The 24,790-nt window shown below is 37.2% G+C and overlaps 2 long non-coding RNA genes across 2 annotated transcripts; both read left to right on the top strand.

Annotated features, from left to right (window-relative positions):
- Positions 1 to 2,424: 2,424 nt before the first annotated feature.
- Positions 2,425 to 3,071, top strand: LOC122039888. The gene is made up of 3 exons (XR_006128422.1): positions 2,425 to 2,505; positions 2,600 to 2,686; positions 2,794 to 3,071. It is a non-coding gene; the product is annotated as an uncharacterized LOC122039888 (long non-coding RNA).
- Positions 3,072 to 4,805: 1,734 nt separating this feature from the next.
- Positions 4,806 to 6,493, top strand: LOC122039887. The gene is made up of 4 exons (XR_006128421.1): positions 4,806 to 4,839; positions 4,951 to 5,362; positions 5,493 to 5,548; positions 6,439 to 6,493. It is a non-coding gene; the product is annotated as an uncharacterized LOC122039887 (long non-coding RNA).
- Positions 6,494 to 24,790: the final 18,297 nt, after the last annotated feature.

Here is a 24,790-nt window from a genome sequence, read left to right as displayed (position 1 = left end):
ACAACCATCTGACCGGGAGCCCATATTTCCAAGGATGGAAAGATCATATGGCCGAGAGGATAATCCGCCCGGCTGCGATACAATGCACGACTGAAGGCCGAGCCGTTTGCCTACTCGACTAGGGTCTCAGGCGATACGAGACGGACGACCACCTATGCCAAACCAGAGACGAATGCTCTGGCCAAGCGGCTTGATGGTCGATCCGAGAAGAGGAAGTCAAAGAATAGAGGATAGTGTGAACGTCATCTCAGTAACCCCTGTTGCTGACAACAGGCATGTTCGAAGACCAGACCATACTCAGTATGGTGCGATCAAATGTTCTATTGTCCCATCAAGGAGACGCTCAGACTGTAGCAGTATGGAGTCAGACATGCTCTTCTGACAAGCCCATGCTGCGGTATGGGATATGACACATGTACACCTCGGTTTGTGTGCACCACGTTCCCGTGGCTCTATAAAGGCCATTAGACTTCACCGGAGGTATGCAATCAAGGATCCATGGAGCCACTTTCTTACTGTTCATCTTTCTGACTTGGGCGTCGGAGGGTCGCCGCCGGGAACCCCTTTCTCGGGTCGACTTTTTTGTAGGTTCGCCGGAAGTTTCCACAAGCGGTCGAAGATCTACGTCAGCAACCGGAGAGTGCCACGTGCCCAGCGTCCGTTGATTCAGCTTTCGGACAGGATCAACTATTATTCTGAAAGAGAACAAACTTACTGGTCTAAATTACATAGATTGGAAAAGAAACCTGGACATTGTCCTAACTGCTGAAGGCTATAAGTTTGTACTGTTAGAAGTCTGCCCTAATGAGCCTAATAGTGATGAAGAGATTAAGTATCATAAGAAATGGGTCAAGGCAGATGAGATGATGTAGTGTTACATTTTGGCTTCTATGTCAAATGTGTTACAACATCAACATCAGTCCATGCCTACTGCCTATAACTTGATATACAATCTCAAGGAACTCTTCGGACACCAGAATCGGGCTACTAGGCAAGAGGCTATGAGAAACTTAATGACAACCACCATGTCAGAGAAGACACCCATAAGGGATCATATCCTCAAAATGATGGCTTACTTGAACGAGATACAAATCCTTGAAGCTGAAATCGATGGGGAAACCCAGGTCGATATTATTCTCCAAATGCTACCCAAAAGTTTGGAACAGTTCCGCTTGAACAACAATATGAATAAAAGGATTTATTCATTGGCGGAACTATTGACAAAACTTCAGGCGGCAGAAGGGCTATTTCGTCATAATTCTCAAATTCACTTTGCTGAAAATGTTTCTACTTCTAAGTCGAAAGGCAAGAAGAAGAAGACACTACAACAAAAACCCTCAAAGACATCAGTGGAACAACAACGGTTTTAAGCAAAAACCGATGTCTTTGAGTATTTTACACCGGTTTTTTCAAAAACCGGTGTCTATGAGCGCAGATTTTAGCTCATAGACATCGGTTTTTTAGGCGATGTCTATGAGCGCCTTTTTTTTTGTTAATAGACACCGATTTTAACTGCGGTTTTTAAAATCCGGTGTTAATGAACCAAAATAAAATATTTTAATATTCCCACAGCCAAAATTTGCTCCCTCCAAACCTAAATCTATATCGCGCCCCTTCCTCACGCGACCATATCTCTCGTCTAAACCTAAACCTAAACCTCCGACCATCTCTCTCAACCTCATCTGCCTCTTCTCCTTCCTAGATCGACGCCCTTGCTTCTCCGTCCTCGTTGTGAAACCTCGGCCACGTTGCTAGCAGTCTCGCTTGTTTTTTTTGTTGGTCCAGTCAGCGGAAGAAGAAAAAAAAAAGCCGCGTCGCATCAAAAAGAGCACCGCCCGCGAGCGAGCTCCTCTCCGCGAGCCCTAGCCACCTTCCTCTCCGCGAGCCACCGCCCTCTCCACGAGCGAGCTCCTCTTCGCGACCAGCCACCTTCCTCGCCGCGAGCCACCGCACCTTCCTCGCCGTGAAACCTCCTCCGACGCTGGACTTCACGCCGGAGAACCACGATCGCTGTTTATCTCTCAGAGGTCGACTGCTCCTCTCTCTTTTCTATGTTCTCCATTTCGTCTCTCAGTTTTCGTTATATCAGCTCCGGATCAATTTGGTAGGCAGGTTACTTGTGGAAATGCCTGAATGAGATTTTTTTTTTGGTTACATGCTTTTCTACGGTAGATTTCTGTCATCGTTGACTAGTTTTTTTGTGTGTGGATTAGGATTTCTCACCACTTGTTTAAATTCATCGATATAGTTGGAAAAAGTGCAATTTTTACCATTAACTATATAGATACGTGCAAAACATACTGAAGCATTTGTTGCTGTGGATAGGTCTAATGGACAATGGGAAACAAGTGAAAAACGATAACTATGCTGCTATATTGCTTCCATAAGGGAGGCGAGAGTCCGTATTGCTCCATATATTCATGAAACTCCAGTGCTTACCTCAAAGTCTTTAGATTCTATAGCTTCCAAACGGTTGTATTTCAAGTGTGAATGCTTTCAAAAAGGGTAGAGATCCTATCTTGAATAAGGCAATTATCTCGAACAATTTATGAAGAATCAGAATATTTAGTAGTTAGCAACTTTATCAATTTTATTTCAGAGGAGCCTTTAAGATTAGGGGAGCTTCAAATGCTATATTCTCCCTTTCTGATGATCAAGCTGCCAAAGGCGTTTTGACACACAGCAGGTTATCTCCATATAATTTCAAACAATAATGTGATTTATTTTTAGTATGCCTTTGTTTTTTGTTATTCTTGTTTTTTCTTAGGTCGGTAATATAGTTTTTTATTGCAGTGGTAACCATGCTGCAGCAGTGGCTTTGGCTGCAAAGCTCCGTGGAATCCCAGCATATGTTGTCATACCGAAAAATGCTCCAAAATGCAAGGTTGAGAATGTCAGGCGGTATGGTGGTCAAATCTTCTGGAGTGAATCAACGATCCAATCAAGAGAGAGTATTACTGAGAAAGTTCAGCAAGATACTGGTGCAATTTTGGTTCATCCTTTCAACAATAGATTCACCATCAGGTTTTGTATTTGTCATTGACCACTTGATCTAATCTCCATTGTAACTTTGGTGTCACATTTTGTACATTGTATTTTGTACTTTGTACATGGTAAAAAGTCAAACTCTTTGACTACCTCCTTAATGTCTCCTATTACTGATATTTCAAGCCCCGTTGTGTCCATTACTATTACTATGAAGAAATTGAAAGGAAAGAACTACGCTTTGCGTGCTGCAATAGTTTGAGTTTGGTTTGTGGTTCATGATGTAATCGGCGATCTCTTCCAATTAAGATAAGACATTGGGATAGTTACTCACATTGGTTGACTTTAGATTTTTGAGTTGACTGTAGTATTTTATAAATCACTTCAATTGTCAAGGTCATTTAGAATAGTTCTGACAAGGTCTTCACTATTATGTGCCTTCATATTGTTTGCTCTGAGTTAAAGCTAGTGAATGCTCAGATTTTGGGAGCCCCTTCCATTCTACTCCCGTCAGATGTGTAGATGCGGAGGATGTTGGCATTTACCATAGTGGCACAAGTTGGTGTTGTCCTAGATCAAATAATTCGGGGGAACTATTGACTAACACCATCAAACATATTTAAATTGATTATAATTGAATTATAATATGCTTCATTTCTGTGTTACTAGTATGTTCCAATTTACCTCTAGAAGTTTGTGAACTTTGTTTGATTATTTATTGTCTGCTATCTATATATTGTATTGCCATTTCTTTTTGGAGAAGTGTGCTTCAATTTTTTTCCCCTGATGAAATCATCATTGTATTTGTACCTCCCTATATGCATTCCTGAACAAATGGTTTAGAATTTAAGCTTGTGCTATCTGTAAATATTCAGTTTTTTGCTGCTAAATTGTGTTCGAAGTTAACACTTTTATCATGTGTATTTCTATACACAGGAAAAACATAATCAGGAATTTCACTGGTAGCTAAGATCTGTTATTTTGACAATGAGGTTAGTACTAGTAATGCGTGATATTTACCTTTTCTTTTGTCTTGGCCTTGCTAGATGTTGTCTGTTTAAACAAAATTTCAAAAAATTGTTTTCGTAAATTAGTTGATGCTATTGCAACTGGCCTGAAAATTCACAAATTCCATAGTTCAGGACCTTTTAGCTTTTCTTTGGGAGTTATCAGTAACATCAAGAAATTAAATGAAGCGAAAGCGGTTTCTTTACGAGTTATCAGTCATGTTTCACGAGGAAGCATGGTTTTATAAATTCTCAGTTTATATCTTAAAGATTAATCATTTTTCAGTTTCTGGAATGTCTGGGGCTGCAAGTGAGAAATTGTCCTGATAATTTCATACTTCAGATCCTTGAATGGCTTATCTTTTTCATTTCAAAGGAATTATGCTACTCCATCTTGTCCTGCATTAGCATCATTTTCTCATATGACTGACAGTTACATCTGCTTTGACTTCGTTGTCAGTGGTTTATCAAGAGGCAAAAGAGAAATCTTTTTGAAGTTCTTGAGAAGGTGAAAGTCGGTAAAACCAGAAAGTTCATACCTAAATTGGAGCACTCTTTCGACGTGCATGGTATCCGGAATAGATGAATTACTGTAACTCTGTGATCCATTGTGGTTTTCGCAGAGTTGATGATTCTCGGCTTCATCTCCTTGCTGTTGACATTTAGTCAGGACCAGATCGCGAAAATCTGCGTGCCAAAGGCAGTTGCAGATTCTATGCTGCCATGTCGCCCTGATGCAGAGTCAACTGGCAGAAATAAAAGGTGGCTGCTCGCGCTGGTGCTGACGGAGTCACACCTGAAGCGCAGGATTTTAGCTGCTGGTGATTCAGTGGTTGAATGCCCCCCAGTGAGTAGTGCACAGCAACTTCCAATTCTCTGATTGTTTGGTTGAAAATAATCTATTGTAAACAAAATCTAAGAAGCTTTCACTAAAATGTTCAGTTGCGATCACTTGTAGGAAAAGGAGCAACTGATTACTGCCACAGGCTTGCACCAGTTGCACATTCTGATCTTCTTTTTGGCTGAGTTTCATGTGGTAAATAGTGCTCTTATAATGGTCCTTGGAAGAGCAAAGGTGAATCTGCAGTGACAGAGTAGTGGATTACATTATGTATCATTCTGAATAATTCCATAGCATTGCCTGAGGATGATTTAGTTTAGCTGTTGCAGTATCCACTTTGCATTGATAATCTTCTCTTGGGCAGATACACAGATGGAAGGACTGGGAAACGGATACGACATCGGCTGAGTATGCCTTCACGACTGGTATATATATGTTCACTATTCTTTGTTTTTTTGTCCCAGATTTGCATCCTTGGATCCTAGTTTGAGTGGTAAAAGTGCAGAACCAGTATATCGTGATGCAAAAGGTTTGAGTTCTCTGACACAGCATTGAATTTGAAATTTTTTCATGTACATTTGGAAGCCCAGATTCTACCGGTTTTGTAGTTTTATATTTGCATGTTTCTGACTGCTGAGTGACTGAATTATTTTCTGCAGGGAAAGCTATTTCAAAGGAAGAGCTACTGAAACCAAAGGAGGAAGAGAAACCAAAGGTATTTTTCACACACTTCATCTTTGATTTGGTGGTCATGTTTACCATACGTGTCAGTTAATTCCCAAGAGCTATATTTTTTTGTTTCACTTTTATTGTTAGCTATATGAGCACAACATGCTATGCTTTTGATTTATTATTACAGCTATTTATCAGAAAGGAGAATTATTGGTACACTTTTGATTGTTTAATTATAGGCTCTCTTAGTTGGAAGCAAGTGTAGTGCTGATTGTGTAGGAGTGATTTGTAACCCTTATTATTATTTATTAGTTTTTGCACAATTTTTTATGTTGGATCCATTGTTGTCTAGTTGATTTTTATTTGCTCTTTTTGTTTCTTTAAGTTCACTTCCATTTGCAATCTCTTCATATATTAGTGACTAATGGTTGGTTGCTGTTCCTGGATTTGTTATAGCGCTATTGGTTGTTTCTACTAAAGAAAGTTAACTTTTATCAGGAATATTCTTCTGTGATCTTCCTACACAATTGAGAGACTTTGTAAAACCAAAGTAACTAATTTATTAGGTTGAAATGATAGATAGATGAGTGATCTCAGTCTTGGCATGACTAACATTTTTTTTTTATGTTCAAAACCTTTCATTTTGTTTTGTATGGTTCTCTCTAAGAGCATGGACCTAGTTATCTTTTGATAGCTGAATATGATTCTTTTACTTCATTTGTAACTGCAAATTCAACTTTCTGATACCTTGTGAATCACTGAAGATCCTTATTGCAAGCATTGAAGTAAACATTGATGTGGTTGAGATAAATGATGAATAGGTCTCTTTTTAAGCATTCAAATTAGTCATCTTGTTACCTGGTGCTCTTACTACTTTTTCAACTATGATTTTTGGTCTTGATTTACTAATATATTATTTATGTGTTTTTACAGTTTACAAATCTCAAGTACTCCAGAGTTGAAATTGATGAAGTGCGGTTCGAGTGGGTTGAATGCATGCTAGATTACATTTGAGACAGTTGTACCTTAATGTGTTAACATAATGTTATACTTTGATTTTGATATCTATTAGTTAGCTTTTGATGTAAAAAGAATGTTTGGGTATTTTATGGATATTGTTGTAAGAAGATTATTTATATAATTTGTGAATATTTGTGTATTTTATGGATATTATTGAATGAAGAATATTTGTATAATTTGTGAATATTTGTGTTTTTTTTTTGTTATTGTCGGTTTTAAAATCAAATTTGTGTTGTTAAAAAAAATACATATTACATCGGTTTTCCACCGATGTAAAACCGGTGTTATAAAGTAATATTACATCGGTCATTTACCATTGCCAAAACTGGTGTTATTAACATACTATATTACATCGGTTTTACACCGTGTATGAAACGGTGTCGTTAAGTGATACTACACCGGTTAATAACCGATTCGAAAACCGGTGTCGTTAAGTGATACTACACCGGTTTTAACCCGATGTCTAAAATGGCAGACTTTTAACATCGGCTTCATAGACATCGGTCGAAAATCAAATAGACACCGGTGGAAAACCGATGTCTATGAGCGATTTTGTTGTAGTAAGAAGAAGAAGAAACAAGATGGCTCAGCAAAGAAAGTGAATCAATCTCTAGGTACTGGACTAAAAGCAGGAGTGAAGAAGCCGAAGGGGCAAGTGCTTCATTTGCAAGCAGTCTAGACATTGGAAGGCGGACTGTCCTCGTAGGAAAGAGAACAATAAAGGTATATCTTATTCTCTAGTAGTTGAAATATATTTAGCGATGTTATCTACCAGTACCTGGTGTGAAGATACAGGAGCCACTGATCATGTCTGCAATGTTAGAATGTATACTAAAAGTCTAACTTTTGGTATAAAACATTTATCTAGAAATAAGAATCACATTGGTCAAATGTCTACATTTATGATAAATGTAGTTGTTCAATTAATTTATATTGTAGATAACATGGTGTGTGGTGTCACACACAGAAGATCATGTTATCAGTACCTTATAAATTATAAACAGTAGCTTACGACCATGATGGAAAGGAACAAACCATTGGAAGGTCGTAGTGTAATTAGGTGTTAGTTTATCTTAACTATATAATTACACTAGTACACTAAGAGTGTATTGAGTAGGACCATTAGAGGTCGTCTCTTTTATACTGACTTTATAAAGGGACAAAGACCTCAGTTATTATGGAAGTGTGTGCTCTTAATCCTAATATAATAACAAGCACATATATTTGATATTTATTTCTTTAATTTATCAATGGGTGAGATTTAGTTCGATGAATCAATAAGCCCGATAAGTTGGGAAATGATATCACTTATAGTGTGTGTTGTTGATTATAGAAGGAAACTGTATCCTAGTAATCTAGGTTGAGAATGTCCCCAAGGGGAGCTCATAAGGATTGTCATGTTAAACCCTGCAGGTGGACTTAGTCCGACATGACGATGAAGTTGAGTGGTACTACTCTTGGAGCTAGATATTAATTAAGTGAGTTGTCAGTAACTTACTTAATTAGTGGCCGGACATTTGTTATCTTAAACACAGGGAGACTAACACACTCATGATAAGAAGGAGCCCAAAATGTAATTTGGGATTGGTGCGGTAGTTCAATAATAGTTCTCTAGTGGAATGAATTATTATTGATAAAATTAAGTTGTGTGTTCGGGGCGAGCACGGGATGTTTAATTTTATCAGGAGACCAAAACCAATTCCTCCTCTCGGTCCCTATCGTAGCCTCTAGTATATAGAGATTTATACCCACAGCATACCCACCTTCTTACCCATCCAATGGGGCCGGCCAAGCTAGCTTGGAACCCAAGCTAGGGCCGGCCAAGACCAAGTGGATGAGCCATGTAGGTGGCCGGCCAAAGCTTGGGTCCCAAGCTTAGGTGGCCGGTCACTAGAATATTAAAAAGGATTTTTATTAAAATTATTTCTTATGTGGATATCATGATTTTAAAAGAGAGTTTAAAAATTAAAAATTTCCTTTTATAGCTTTCTACAAAAGATTAAGAGAAGAGATTAATCTCTTTCCTTATTTGTAGTTTAAAAGGATGGTTTTAATTTTTGGTAAAAACTTTCCTAATTTGTAAATCATCTACATGTTTAAAAGAGAGTTTAAAATTTGAAATCTTTCCTTATTTGTTGATTAAAGGAGGATTTTAAATTTTAAGAAACTTTCCTTTTTAACCATGTTCATGATTTAAAAGAGAGTTTAAAATTAAATATTCTCTTTTATAAGTTTCTACAAAAGATTAAGAAAAGATTTGATATCTTTCCTTATTTGTAGATTACAAGGGTTTTTAATTTATAGAGATAACTTTCTTTTTATCCACATGTTTAAAATAAAGATTTTAATTTATTAAATTTCCTTTTTATAAACCAATCATGAAGGGATAAAAATTATTGGACAAATTTTTTATAAATTTCCGGAAGCAAATAAGGAAGTTTTAATTTTTGTTTAAAATTTTATTTGCTTGGAAAATTTATGTGGTGGTCAGCCATTACAAATTGAAAAGAAAAATTGTTTTTAATTAAATAAATTTTCCTTTTCAATGGCAAAAGAATTAAGGAAGTTTTTATTAAATTTTCCTTATTTGCCAAGATCAAGGATTATAAAAGAGGGGGTAGAGGAGGCTTCAAGATAATGTCTCTATTCTATTTTTCTCCCTCTTTTCCTTGGTGTGGTGGCCGGCCCTTCCCTTTCTCTTCTCTCCTCTTGTTGTGGTCGAAATCTATCATCTCTTGGAGCTTGGAGGATGTGGTCGGATCAAGGAAGGAGAAGAAGGAGAGAAAGCATGCATCCCTTGGAGCTTGGTTGGTGGAAAATTCTTCATCCTTTGAAAGTTCTTGTGCTTGGCTGAAACTTGAAGGAAGAAGGTGCCTAGGTGGTTCTCATCTCGGAAGATCGTTGCCCACACAACGTCCGAGGTTAGAAGAGGAATACGGTAGAAGATCAAGAGGTCTTTCTAAAAGGTATAACTAGTAATTTTTCTTTCCGCATAATACTAGTTATTTTTGGAAATAATACTAAATATAAGAGGCATACGATTCTAGTGTTTCGAATTTGTTTTCGATATAGTGTTCTTTTGTTTTTCTTTTCCTTGTGATTTGATTATTTTTTTCGGTTGACCTAAAGTTATTTTAGGTAATTAAATATTAGCTTTCCTTAAAAGGTTTTGTCTAGTCGGTGGTGGTTGCTCCCATATCCAAGAAGGCCATGTGGCTCGCAACGTCGGTACTGGGAACCAATTTTGGAAATTAATATTTAATGGAATTAATAACTTAGGTGATTTAGATCAAACGTGTTAAGTTCCGCAGGAGATCCAAGTCAAAACCTAAAAGAACAAATAAATTAAGTTTTGGATCAAACGTGTTAAGCTCCGCAGGCGATCCAAAATTTAATTTAAAAGAACACATGGTAGCTAGGAAAAGGTTCTGACCTTTGTACAAAATTTTTGTACAGTGGAACCTCTAGGTTTTCCGAGTAGCAACCAACAATTGGTATCAGAGTTAGGGTTTTGCCTCTGTGTATTTGGTATTAGTTTAATTGTGCACATGTCATACATAATTTAGGCAGGATAATAATAGGATATGCTAACTTTGTGGATGCAGGATCCAACTATTATGGCTTATAGTTATTATGTGTGTGATTGGACCCTTGGACATGTCAAGGGCATTTATTGTGTGTGCATGATTGTATTATAAAATACAGCAGGAGCTGTATTTAGTTTTATTAGGATTTTATTTTTTGATCTAGTTTACATGTACATTCCTTCGAGGAATATAGGATCGAAAAATGTAAAATTCTATTTATGTCGCGGATCGAATCTTGCAAGGCGTGGAACCTTTTTGAGGACCAGAGGCGCAGCGGAACAAGGAGCAAGATGGATGCGACAACAAGACCCGGTGGCGGTGGCCAAAGATGGCAGCAGCTAGGGTTGGCGACACACGGAGGACAGCAATAGATAAAAGCCATAATAGTTGAAAATTAGTTTTTCTATTTATTACTTTTTATGTTGTGTTGTGTGTGCTTGTTAGTATGCATGTTAGGTTGACTAGCATAGTCAAAATTCCTCACTTTAAATAACTAAGTGGGAGAGAGATTTATTTTAAATAAATTCCACGGTCTCCATTACTGGTTTATAAGTGATGTAACAAGTTTGCGCGTTGGCTCTGAGTGCCTTCCTCCATATCGGATGAGCTTGTTTGCAGATCACTAGATTAAACTTCCATTTTGGATGACTATAGGAAGTTAATTAAGAGCGTGTGATCTTCCCCATCGGAAGGGGCATAATCTTATTAATGGACTTAGTGTCAAGTAATGGTATACACTTAGGCACGTCTAATAGTAACCTCCCCATCGGAGTCACTGCTATTATTTGTGTGACCGAAGAAAACCAACTATTAATTTGTCAAATAAATAGGTTGACAAGATAATAAAATTAAAAACCCCTCTTACGAATGTTTGATTTTGTATACGTCCACACTATCATGGCATACAAAATTCACGGTGTTTGAGGTAATTTTATTTGTCATAAAGATTTATTGACAAGGTAATTAATGGGTAAACCCCTCCTCTTACAAATGTTTAATTTTGTATACGTCCACACTATCGTGGCATGCAAAATTCACGGTGTTTGAGGTGTTGGTGAATTTAAATAATATTGTTTGAGGAATCAATGTTATTTTAAATTCAAAAAGTTTTGACCAAATATTTGATCAAAGACAGATCAACTATTAATTTTATTCGTCATAAAGTAAAGTTGACGAGATAATAAATTAATGAATAAAATCTCCTCTTCGACTTTGTATACGTTCACACTATCGTGGCATACAAAATTCATGGGGATTTTAAGGAGTTGATCTTGACCAAATATTTTTGTGATTCTTAGGATTTAAAATGTTTGTCAATCCCCTAGTAGTCATACTATAGAAAAGACTTAGTAGTCCCAATTGTAATGATTGGAAATAGGACTTGGACATTAAGGTAGAATGTCTTCTTAGAATTAAGAACAATATAGGTGTATTTAATTCATTAGTTGAAACATGTTTAGTGGTATTATCTACCAGAACCTGGAGTGTAGATACAGATGCCATTAATCATGTCCGCAATTCATTGCAGGGTTCCAGGAAACCCGGCAACTAAATGAAAATTAAAACACCGTCCACATGGGCACTACTGTAAAAATGGTAGCTGTTGCAGTGGGAGATGTTTATCTTTTGATAAGAATAAAATATGGATTTTTGAGTAATTGTCTTTACGTACCAAGTTTAGAAAGAATTAGTTTTCAGTTTCTAAACTATTCAAAGAACTTGATATTCTGTCTCTTTTAATAACAAAGTTATTATTAAGAAAAAGAGGGAAGTTATCTGTTCTGGTACGTTGGTTGGCAATTTATAAATTCAATAACTCTCATGATGCAACAAATGGAAATTAGTAACACATCTTCTAACTTTAAGAGAAAGTAACCTTCAGAAATAAACCAATTATATCTTTGGCATCTAAGGCTAGGTTATATTAACTTGAGTAGGATTCATTGGTAGCTGATGAACTTTTGGGTTCATTAGTAGTGGAAATCTTTCCAACCTGCGAGTCTTACTTGGAAGGAAAAATAACCAAGAATTTTTTAAGTCTAAGGGGTATGGAGTCAAAAATATGTTGAAATTGGTTCATTCTGATTTGTGTGATCCTATGATTATCCAGACAAGAGGTAGTATTGAATATTTTGTCTATTTTATAGACAACTATTCAAGATACAAATAAATTTACTTAATGTACCGCAAGACTAAGTACTTTGATTAGTTCAAAGAGTACAAGGCTGATGCGGAGAAATGTTAAAGTAAAAGTCACTATGATAAGATCGTAGTGCCAAGTACCTCTTGGGAGAATTTAGGAGTCACTTATCAGAAGTAGGGATTCAATCCCAACTAACTGCACCTGGTACACCCCAACAGAATGGTGTAGAAAAAGGAAGGTATAGGACTCTTATGGAAATAAGTAGATTGAATAAAAGGATATACTCTGGAAACGGAAATGAATATAGTACCTTCCAAAGACAGAACTCTCTACTCATATAGAATTGTTGAATAGGCGTAAGCCTATTTCGAAGCATATTCGGATTCGGGTAGTCCAGCACATATGCAGAAGAGAGACAATGATAAGTTGGACAGGAATTCACTTGTTTGTGGGTTATCCTAGAGAAATGAAAGTAGGTTTATAGTCTTAAAAATCAGAAGGTCATTGTTAGCATCAATGATCGATTTTTAGAAAAGGACTATGTAATAAACCATGTGCCTATAAGAAAATTTGTTTTTAAGGAAATAATAAAAGGCATGTCTAATCTAGTACCAACTGTACAAGATGAGATACCACAAGGAAACTGCAACACGTATCACAAATGATACACAATTGCAGAAAGTGCCTTGTCGTAGTGGGAGGGTTGTTAGGCAACCTAAAAGGATTCATGTTTTGGGAGAGTTTTTTGGACTCGATCCACGTGAACATGAACCTGATCTCCGGACATATGACGAAGTACTCCAAGATAAAGATGCAACATCTTGGCAAAGAGTAATGAATTATAGAATTAGAATATATGTATTCTAATAAAATCTGGAAGCTTGTAGAAACACCAAATGGTGTAAAAGCCTTTGGGTGTAAAAAGGTCTATAATAGGAAAAGAGGGATAGACAGGAAGGTAGAAACTTTCAAAAGCAAGGCTAGATGAAAAAGGAAACTTTTTCACTGGTAGTCATGCTTAAGTCTATCCGGATTCTTTTATCTATTTGGCAAGTGGATGTCAAGACAGCATTCCTTAATGGAAGTCTTGAAGAAAGCATCCATATAAAGCAACCAGAAGGGTTCATTGTAAAGGGCTAAGAGCATCTTGTGTGCAATCTCAATCAGTCTATGGACTGAGGCAAAGCTTCAAGGTCTTGGAACATCCAGTTTATCAAAGTAATCCAGACCTATGGATTTATTGAGTAAACGGATAAGTCTTGTGTATACAAAAGGTGTGATGGAAACGTGGTGGTATTTCTTGTACTATACGTAGATAACATTTTTGGTAGTTGGAAACAATATCAAAATGTTGTCAGAAGTAAGGGTATGGTTGTCTAAATAATTTGATATAAAGGACTTTGGAGAATATATATATTTTTGAGATCAAAGTAATAAGGGATCGCAAGAAAAAAAAATATATATTACTTATCCCAAGCTTAATACATCGGAAAAATCCTTGCTCGTTTTTAGCATGCAAAACTCCTAGAAAGGTTTCTTACCTTTTAAGCATGGAGTGTCTTTATCTAAAGAGATGTCTCCGATGACATCAAAGGAGATTGAGGACATGTAGGCAGTTCTTTATGCTTCGACAGTTAGACAACCTAATGTATACTATGCACGAGATCAAAAATCTGTTTTGCCAAGGGCATAGTTAGCAGATATCAAAGTAACCCTAGACAAGGACATTGGACTGCAGTAAAGCATATATTAAAAGTACCTTAGAGGCACTAGAGATTATATGCTAGCTTACAAGGCAGTTAATTTGGTTCTTGTAGGTTGCACGGATTTTGACTTCCAATCGGATAAGGACAATAATAAGTCAACCTCGGGGTTTTGTGTTTACTTTAGGAGGAAAAGTCATAACTATGGAAGAGTGATAAGCATAGGTGTTTTTCTGGACTCCACCATAGAAGCTGAGTATATGGCAAGCCTCTGAGGTAGCCATAAAAGTTGAATAACTTAAATAACCTCAAGATAAACTTAGATATGATTTCTAGTTTGTCCAAAGATTATTATAATTTATTGTAATAATAATCGTGCAGTAGCAAACTCGAAGAAACCATGAGTCTATAAGGCAAGTAAACACAATAGAGCGCAAGTACTACCCAATACGAGAAATTGTATAACGAGGAGAAGTTGTTGCCGCCTAGATTGCATCAGATGATAACCTAAGGTCCTTAAGACAAGAGCTTTTTGAAAGGCATGGGAATCAGATGTATGGCAGCAGATATGGCAGCTTAGTCTTTTAGTATAAGTGGGAGATTGTTAGAATGTATACTAAAAGCCTAGCTTTTGGTATAAAATATTTATCTAGAAATAAGAATCACATTGGTCAAATGTCTACATTTATGATGAATGTAGTTGTTCAATTAATTTATATTGTAGATAACATGGTGTGTGGTGTCACACACAGAAGATCATGTTATCAGTACCTTATAAATTATAAACAGTAGCTCACGACCATGATGGAAAGGAACAAACCATTGGAAGGTCGCAGTGTAATTAGGTGTTAGTTTATCTTAACTATATAATTACACAAGTACACTAAGAGTGTATTGAGTAGGACCATTAGAGGTCGTTTCTTTTATACTGACTTTATAAAGGGATAAAGACCTCAGTTATTATGGAAGTGTGTGCTCTTAATCCTAATATAATAACAAGCACATATATTTGATATTTATTTCTTTAATTTATCAATGGGTGAGATTTAGTTCGATGAATCAATAAGCCCGATAAGTTGAGAAATGATATCACTTATAGTGTGTGTTGTTGATTATAGAAGGAAACTGTGTCCTAGTAATCTAGGTTGAGAATGTCCCCAAGAGGAGCTCATAAGGATTGTCATGTTAAACCCTGCAGGTGGACTTAGTCTGACATGACGATGAAGTTGAGTGGTACTACTCTTGGAGCTAGATATTAATTAAGTGAGTTGTCAGTAACTTACTTAATTAGTGGACATTTGTTATCTTAAACACAGGGAGACTAACACACTCATGATAAGAAGGAGCCCAAAATGTAATTTGGGATTGGTGCGGTAGTTCAATAATAGTTCTCTAGTGGAATGAATTATTATTGATAAAACTAAGTTGTGTGTTCGGGGCGAGCACGGGATGCTTAATTTTATCGGGAGACCAAAACCAATTCCTCCTCTCGGTCCCTATCATAGCCTCTAGTATATAGAGATTTATACCCACCGCATACCCACCTTCTTACCCATCCAATGGGGCCGGCCAAGCTAGCTTGGAACCCAAGCTAGGGCCGGCCAAGACCAAGTGGATGAATCAAGTTGGTGGCCGGCCAAAGCTTGGGTCCCAAGCTTAGGTGGCCGGCCACTAGAATATTAAAAAGGATTTTTATTAAAATTATTTCTTATGTGGATATCATGATTTTAAAAGAGAGTTTAAAAATTAAAAATTTCCTTTTATATCTTTCTACAAAAGATTAAGAGAAGAGATTAATTTCTTTCCTTATTTGTAGTTTAAAAGGATGGTTTTAATTTTTGGTAAAAACTTTCCTAATTTGTAAATCATCTACATGTTTAAAAGAGAGTTTAAAATTTGAAATCTTTCCTTATTTGTTGATTAAAGGAGGATTTTAAATTTTAAGAAACTTTCCTTTTTAACCATGTTCATGATTTAAAAGAGAGTTTAAAATTAAATATTCTCTTTTATAAGTTTCTACAAAAGATTAAGAAAAGATTTGATATCTTTCCTTATTTGTAGATTAAAAGAGTTTTTAATTTATAGAGATAACTTTATTTTTATCCACATGTTTAAAAGAAAAATTTTAATTTATTAAATTTTCTTTTTATAAACCAATCATGAAGGGATAAAAATTATTGGACAAATTTTTTATAAATTTCCGGAAGCAAATAAGGAAGTTTTAATTTTTGTTTAAAATTTTATTTGCTTGGAAAATTTATGTGGTGGCCGGCCATTACAAATTGAAAAGAAAAATTGTTTTTAATTAAATAAATTTTCCTTTTCAATGGCAAAAGAATTAAGGAAGTTTTTATTAAATTTTCCTTATTTGCCAAGACCAAGGATTATAAAAGAGGGGGTAGAGGAGGCTTCAAGATAAGGACTCTATTCTATTTTTCTTCCTCTTTTCCTTGGTGTGGTGGTCGGCCCTTCCCTTTCTCTTCTCTCCTCTTGTTGTGGCCGAAATCTATCATCTCTTGGATCTTGGAGGATGTGGTCGGATCAAGGAAGGAGAAGAAGGAGAGAAAGCATGCATCCCTTGGAGCTTGGTTGGTGGAAAAGTCTTCATCCTTTGAAAGTTCTTGTGCTTGGCTGAAACTTGAAGGAATAAGGAAGAAAGTGCCTAGGTGGTTCTCATCTCGGAAGATCGTTGCCCACACAACGTCCGAGGTTAGAAGAGGAATACGATAGAAGATCAAGAGGTCTTTCTACAAGGTATAACTAGTAATTTTTCTTTCCGCATCATACTAGTTATTTTTGGAAATAATACTAAATACAAGAGGCATATGATTCTAGTGTTTCGAATTTGTTTTCGATATAGTGTTCTTTTGTTTTTCTTTTCCTTGTGATTTGATTGTTCTTTTCGGTTGACCTAAAGTTATTTTAGGAAATTAAATATTAACTTTCCTTAAAAGGTTTTGTCTAGTCGGTGGTGGTTGCTCTCATATCCAAGAAGGTCATGTGCCTCGCCACGTCAGTACTGGGAACCAATTTTGGAAATTAATATTTAATGGAATTAATAACTTAGGTGATTTGGATCAAACGTGTTAAGTTCCGCAGGAGATCCAAGTCAAAACCTAAAAGAACAAATAAATTAAGTTTTGGATCAAATGTGTTAAGTTCCGCAGGCGATCCAAAATTTAATTTAAAAGAACACATAGTAGCTAGGAAAAGGTTCTGACCTTTGTACAAAATTTTTGTACAGTGGAACCTCTAGGTTTTCCAAGTAGCAACCAACATGCAATACATTGCAAGGGTTCCAGGAAACCCGACAATTATATGAAGGAGAGATAACCGTTTACATGGGCAATGCTATGAAAGTGGTGGTTGTTGTAGTGGGAAATGTTTACTTATCATTTGATAGGAATAGAACTTTGATTTTGAGAAATTGTCTTTATGTACCAAGTTTTAGAAAGAATTTAATTTCAATTTCTAAACTATTTCTGAATCGATATACTGTAACTTTTGATGACAAAGTAGTTATCAAGAAAAATAGGGTAGTTATCTATTCTGGTACATTAGTTGGCAATTTGTATACTCAAAATCCAATAACTCCCACAAAGCAACAACTGGAAATTAATAACATGTCCTCTAATTCTAATAAGAGAAAGAAACCTTCAAAAATGAACCAAACATATCTTTGACATCTAAGACTTGGTCGTATTAACTTGAGTAGGATTCAAAGGCTGATAGCCAATAGACTCTTGGGTTCATTAGTGTTGGAAAACTTTCCAACCTGCGAATCTTGTTTGGAAGGAAAAATAACCAAGAGACCTTTTAAGGCCAAGGGGTATAGAGCAAAAGATGTGTTAGAATTTATTCATTCTGATTTGTGTGTACCTATGACTATCCAGACGAGAGATGGTTTCGAATATTTTTTCTCTTTTATAGATGACTATTCGAGATATGGGTATATTTACTTGATGCGCCGCAATTCTGAGTGCTTTGATAAGTTCAAAGAGTACAAGGCTGATGTGGAGAAACGTCATGGTAAAAGTATCAAGACACTACGGTCTGATCGTGGTGGCGAGTATCTCTCAGGAGAGTTTAGGAATTACTTATCAGAGGTTGGGATTCAATCCCAATTGTCTGCACCTAGTACACCCCAACAGAATGGTGTGGCAGAACAAAGGAATAGGACTCTTATAGAAATGGTTAGATCGATGATGAGTTATTCAGAATTACCAAATTCGTTCTGGGGGATATGCTTTAGAAACGGCAGTGTACATTCTGAACTTGGTACCTTCTAAATCAGTACCCTCTACTCCCACGGAATTGTGGAATGGGTGTAAGCCTAGTCTAAGTCATGTTCGGATTTGGGGTAGTCCAGCACATGTGCTGAAGGGAGATGTTGATAAGTTAGAATCTCGTATAAAAATTCGCCTATTTATAGGTTATCCTAAAGGAACGAAAGGTGGTTTGTTTTATAGTCCTAAAGATCAGAAGGTCATTGTTAGCACCAATGCCTGATTTTTAGAAGAGGACTATGTAATGAACCACTAGCCCATGAGTAAAATTGTTCTAGAAGAAATGAGAAAGGACACGTCTACTTTAGTACCAACAGTACAAGATGAAATATCATAAAAAACTGCAACATGTATCATAAATGATACACAACTACAGATAGTGTCTCGTCGTAGTAGGAGGGTTGTTAGGCAGCCTGAAAGATTCATGTTTTTGGGAGAGTTTTCGGACTTGATCCCAGGTAAACATGAACCTGATCCCTGAACATATGACGAAACACTCCAAGATAAAGATGTAGCATCTTGGCAAAGAGCAATGAATTCAGAAATAGAATATATGTATTCTAATAAAGTTTGGGAGCTAGTAAAACCATCAAATGGTGTAAAAGCTATTGAATGTAAATGTATCTACAAAAGAAAAAGAGGGACAGAAGGGAAGGTGGAAACCTTCAAAGAAAGGCTTGTTGCGAAGGGGTATACTCAGAAAGAGGGAATCGATTATGAGGAAACCTTTTCACCGGTAGCTATACTTAAGTCTATCCGGATACTTTTATCTATTACTGCTCATATGGATTATGAGGTTTTTCAAATGGATGTCAAGATAGCTTTCCTTAATAGAAGTCTTGAAGAAAACATCCATATGAAGCAACCAGAGGGGTTTATTGCAAAGGATAAAGAGCATCTTGTATGTAAGATCAATCGGTCTATTTATGGACTGAAGCAGGCTTCAAGAGAACATCCGATTTAATGAAGTAATTCAGTCTTATGGATTTATTCAGTGCCCGGATGAGTCTTGTGTATACAAGAAGTGTGACGGAAACGTGGTGGTATTTATTATACTATGCGTAGATGACATTTTGATAGTTGGCAATAATGTCAAAGTGTTGTCAGAAGTAAGGGTATGGTTGTCCAAGCAATTCGATATGAAAAACTTGGGAGAATGCGGACATATTCTCGGGATCAAAGTAATAAGGGATCGCAAGAAAAGAATGTTGTGCTTATCCCAAGCTTCATATATCAATACTATCCTAGCTCATTTTAACATGCAAGACTCCAAGAAAGGATTTCTACCTTTTCGGCATGGAGTCTCTTTATCTAAAGAGATATCTCCTAAAACATCAAAAGAGATAGAGGAAATAAAGGCAGTTCCTTATGCTTCAGCTGTAGGAAGCCTAATGTATGCAATGTTATACACGAGACCGAATATCTGTTTTACGGTGGGCATGGTTAGCAGATATCAAAGTAATCCAAGACCGAGACACTGGACTGCCATAAAGCATATATTAAAGTACCTGAGAAGGACTAGAGATTATATGTTAGTTTACAATGCAGATGATTTGCTCCCTGTAGGTTACATGGTTTCGGACTGATAGGGACAATAGTAAGTCGACCTCGGGGTTTTGTGTTTACTTTAGGAGGTGGAGTCATAACAGTAGAGAAGTGTTAAGCAGAAATGTGTTTCAGACTCCACCATGGAAGCTGAGTATATGACAACTTTTGAGGCAGCCATAGATGCTTTATGGCTCAGAAACTTCATGATGGACTCAGATGTGATTCTTAGTTTGCCCAAAAATTATTATAGTTTATTGTGATAATAGTGGTGCAGTAGCAAACTCGAAGGAACCACGAGCCCATAAGGCAAGTAAACACATTGAGCGCAAGTACCACCTGATACGAGACATTGTAAAGCGAGGAGAAGTTGTTGTCGCTAAGATTGTATCAGCAGATAACCTGGCAAATCCTTTCACTAAGACCCTTCTGGCGAATGCTTTTAATCGGCATGTTGAGGGGATGGGAATCAGATGCATGGCAGCATTTATGACAGCATAGTCTTTTCCTATAAGTGGGAGATTGTTAGAGTGTATACTAAAAGTATAACTTTTTGTATAAATATTTATTTTGAAATAAGAATCACATTGGTCAAATGTCTACATTTATATACTAAGTGTAGTTGTTCATTTAATTTATATTGAAGATAACATGGTGTGTGGTGTCACATAGAAGACCATGTTATCAATTCCTTTTAAATTATAAATAGTAGCTCACAACCAAGATGGAATGGGACAAACCATTGGAGTTGTTATAGTGTAATTTGGTATTAGTTTATCTTGACTGTAAAATTACACTAGTACACTATGAGTGTATTGAGCAGGACCATTTGAGATGGTTTCTTTTTATACTGACTACATAAAAGAACAAAACCTCTGTTATTATGGAAGTGTGTACTCTTAATCATGATATAATAACAAGCACATATACTTAATATTTGTTTCTTTAATTTATCAAAGGGTGAGATTTAGTTCGTTAAATCAATAGGCTCAATAAGTTAGGAAATGATATTATTTATATAGTATATTGTTGATTATAGAATGAAACTGTGTCCTAGTAATCTAGGTTGATGATGCCCCCTTGAGGAGCTCATAAGGATTGTCATGTAAACCATGCAGGTGGACTTAGTCCGATATGACAATAAGGTTGAGTGGTACTACTCTTGGAGAGCTCATATTATAATATGGGATTGGTGCTGTAGTGCAATAATAACTCTTTAGTGGTATGAGTTATTATTGATGAACTTGAGTTGGGTGTTCGGGACGAACACAGGAAGCTCAAGCTCATCGGGAGACCAAAACAAATTTCTCCTCTCGGTCCCTGTTGTAGCCTCTTATTTATAAAGCCTTATATCTATCCAAAGCCCAGCTTCTTAACCAAGCTTAGGGGCCGACCACATCCTTGGTTGGAGCCCAAGCAAGGGGTCGGCCAAGCCAAGCTTGGAGCTTAAGATAGGGCCGACCAAGCCTTGCTTGGTGCCCAAGCAAGGGGTCGGCCATATAAGAAAAGGAAATAAAAGGGAGTTTTTATTTCGTTAAAAACTTTCCTTTTATGATGTTTTCCACATGATTTTAAAAGAGAGTTTTAAATTTTAAAATATTTCCTTTTATAATTTTCTACAAAGGATTAAAAGAGATATTTTAAATCTTCCTTATTTATAGTTATCTATAATGTTTAAGAGAAAGATTTTAATTTTTTATAAAACTTTTCCTTTTTTGTAACCATGATATAAAAGGAGTTTTATTTTAAAACTTTTGTTTTATAGATATCCACAAAAGGATTTAAAAGAGAAGATTTTAATTTTATAAAACATGTCTTTTATAGCTATTCACAAAAGGAATTTTAAAAGAGAGATTTTAATTTTTGTTTAAAATCTTTCCTTGTTTGACATGAGGTGGCTGGCCATGTAAAGGAATAAAAGGAAGTTTTAATTTTTATTTTAAAACTTTCCTTTTTTGCTAAGACCAAGGATTATAAAAGAGATGGAGGGGTGCCTCATGAGATAACATGTAAAATACCGGAAGATAGAGAATAAAAATAAAGGAATTTTTTAAAAATTTTCAGAAATTTTTCGGAGCTCGTACGGACGAGTTAATGGGGATAAAATCGGGGCCCGGAAAAGCCTGTTTATGTTACCCCAGTTTAACAAGGAAAATTTTCTTTTCCTTTTTATTTCTTTTTCTTCTTTTCGATATTTCCTTTTCTCTCCGTTTTCCTTTCTCCTGCGACGCTGTGCCCTCACCCGAGCGATCTCCCTGCCCTAACCGCCCACGCACGCGGCGGTTCTTCTCCTTCCCTTCTATTTCTCTTCCTCCGCCCGATTCTTCGCATCTTCGTCCTCCACCCGACGGTGCCACCTTGCTCCGCCATCTCGTCGAGCCGCGCGCCCATCTCCCTTCTTTACCGACTACACCACACGAGCGCTGGTCGAGCCTTATTCTCGCACGAAGCCAGCCCGCGATGCCAAGCTCTCTCTCTCTTTCCTCCGCCTGAAGCCAGGCCACCCGACAGACGCCGACACCATAGCCTTTCTCCTCAGCCCTAGCGCCGGCTATCTCCTTCTTCTTACTCTTCTCTGTGAAGCTGAGTCACTGCCTAGCGCCGAGCAGCATCATCGCCGACCTTCTCTGTGCTGATCCCTCACTCTTCCGAGACACCGAAGGCCCCAGGAAACCCTAGAGCTGATCGCCTTTCCCTTACGACACTGCTACAGCCCGTCATCGTCAACCATCTTCCGGCTGTGGACACCGAGCAACCGTCGCTAGCCGAGGTCCCTACTTCCTTTTCCCTCGTGTCTGTGCCCTAGACTTCCATCACCGCCTATGGGGGTTGCTGGACAGAGTATCCGGTTGTAAAATTTCTTCTTTGCAGCCAAGTTTGAGGTAATCACCAGTCCTGACTACTGATTTAGGTAAGTGGATGTGGAATGGTTGATTTGGGGTACCTGGTTGGGTGTGGATTGCTAATTTAGTGTATATGGTTTGGTGGATAGCAACTTGCTCCGGCCATTGTTGTTTGCTGTCATTGCCGGAGAAGAAGGTCAGGTAAGGATCCTTTTAACTACAACAGTGATGAAGATGTAGATTTTGGTATATTACTTTAATGATTCCTAATTAGTGGAATTTAGATAATGGATCTTTGTGGTAGGTTATGGATTGCTTGATTAGTTGTCCATGTGTAGATTAATTCTTATGGGAAGGATGATGGTAATATGATTAGGGTTTTGCCCTAATTTAGGATTAGAGATTTTATTTAGCTATTTAAAAGGATTGTAGCTAAATAAAATATGTTTCTATGTGTGACACAGGACTTTGACACGAGACGAGTATCTCGACGTCGGATTGGACCATACTGGACCTTTCTTATTGGAGGTGGGTACTTTGACTTTATGTTGTTTGATATGCATAATAATGTCTTTAACAAATAGCAATGATTGTATTTTTTATCTGCTTCGGTTGATCACTACCTGACCTGTTACATGTTTGGTTGTTTATTTATTTTGCACATCATGCTAGTGTTTACCTGATTATGCCTATTAATAGAGGTAGTGACAACCATGATATATATTATGTTCAAGGCCTAGGGTTTATTTGATACACTATCTGATCTGTGTACCTTTGATTTGATTCCTTGTCCTGTGGTATACATTTTGTATTTATAGGTATGGTTATTGTTATATTGTTCATGATATTGTCATATTTAGTGTCATGCATCATCTTGCATGATTGCATGCTATGCGATAGTCTGCTCCATTATTGTTGAGCACATCGCCAGTTACATGTATCCGTACACACCACCACTCATGGGTTAGTGGTAGATCAGACAGGTGTGTGACAGTTTTGTTGTTTGGCTCCGTTGGTCTGGTGACTCAGCGTGGTAGCAGGCAGATAGTTCTGCTCTGTTTGGCTCCGCTGGTTTAGTGTAACAACGTGGTAGCCGGCAGGCGGTTGGACTCTGTTTGGCTCGTTTGGTCCGCTCATGGGTAGTGTGACGCAGCGTGGTAGCCGGCAGAGATTCCTCCCCATCATCGTGTACCGGGAGATGAGAGCATTGTGCTCCCCCATTTATGATTTGGGGTAGGAGAATAGGCATACTCCGACAGCATCCCGTCCACTCGGTCACTCATCAGGGGCAGTGATGACAGAGTGCACGGTTGTCACAGCCCTACCCACTCGGTCTCACCATTATGCGTGAGATGACTGACTGGCGTCAGGGGTGATCATGACATTTGCATCATATGCATGATGTATTTATTGCTTGTGTTTGCTGCATTTACTTGCTGCATTTATATAGATGCATATGATTGACATGCATACAGGATTTATGACACTCTCGGTCTGACGACCTGTTGTACTTATATCTTGGTCCTGGTTAGTACAGTTTTCTCCTGTTTTGTTTTAGTTGCATTTATCCTTCTTGTATCAGGAGACTGTACGCATGATTAGTGCTAGTTCTTATATTCTTTATTATGTATATCAGCTGTTACCCGCTGAGTGTTGGACTCACACCCTCCTCCGTTGCTATTTTTAGGTTGATGCTATCCGGAGAGCATTCCAGTCGCTAGTCCCCTACAGACCGCGAGGACGTGTGGTTTATCTTTTGGTTTTCTTTATCAGACTAGTTCTGTTTGATACACTTGGATTATGGTTTTTGTGTTATGGATATCACACTATTTGGACTTGTATTAGTTTACTATATGGTTACTGTCGATGATTTTCATTCAGATTTGTTTTACTATATGCCTGCCTGGATGGAAGAAGAGGTGAGTTGATTTTATCGTCGGATTTGAGTTTTATGAGTATAGTGGAGTAGGGTTGGTTTTGAGTCTGCTTATCACTATTCAGTTTGTTTACTATTAAACTGCGTGGTTGTGTCAGCCAGAGGCTGAAATTGATATAAACTGCGTGGATGTTTGTGCTATTGTTTGTTTATTATTGTTATTATTCCAGCCGCATGGGGCTGAGGTATATGGTGATGTAGTAAAGTTTCAGATTGTCCGCC

Source organism: Zingiber officinale, chromosome 2A (genome assembly GCF_018446385.1).
Source record: "Zingiber officinale cultivar Zhangliang chromosome 2A, Zo_v1.1, whole genome shotgun sequence".
Taxonomy (NCBI): domain Eukaryota; kingdom Viridiplantae; phylum Streptophyta; class Magnoliopsida; order Zingiberales; family Zingiberaceae; genus Zingiber; species Zingiber officinale.
The sequence above is the reverse complement of the archived record's forward strand: the minus strand, read 5'-3'. Positions and strand labels throughout refer to the sequence as shown.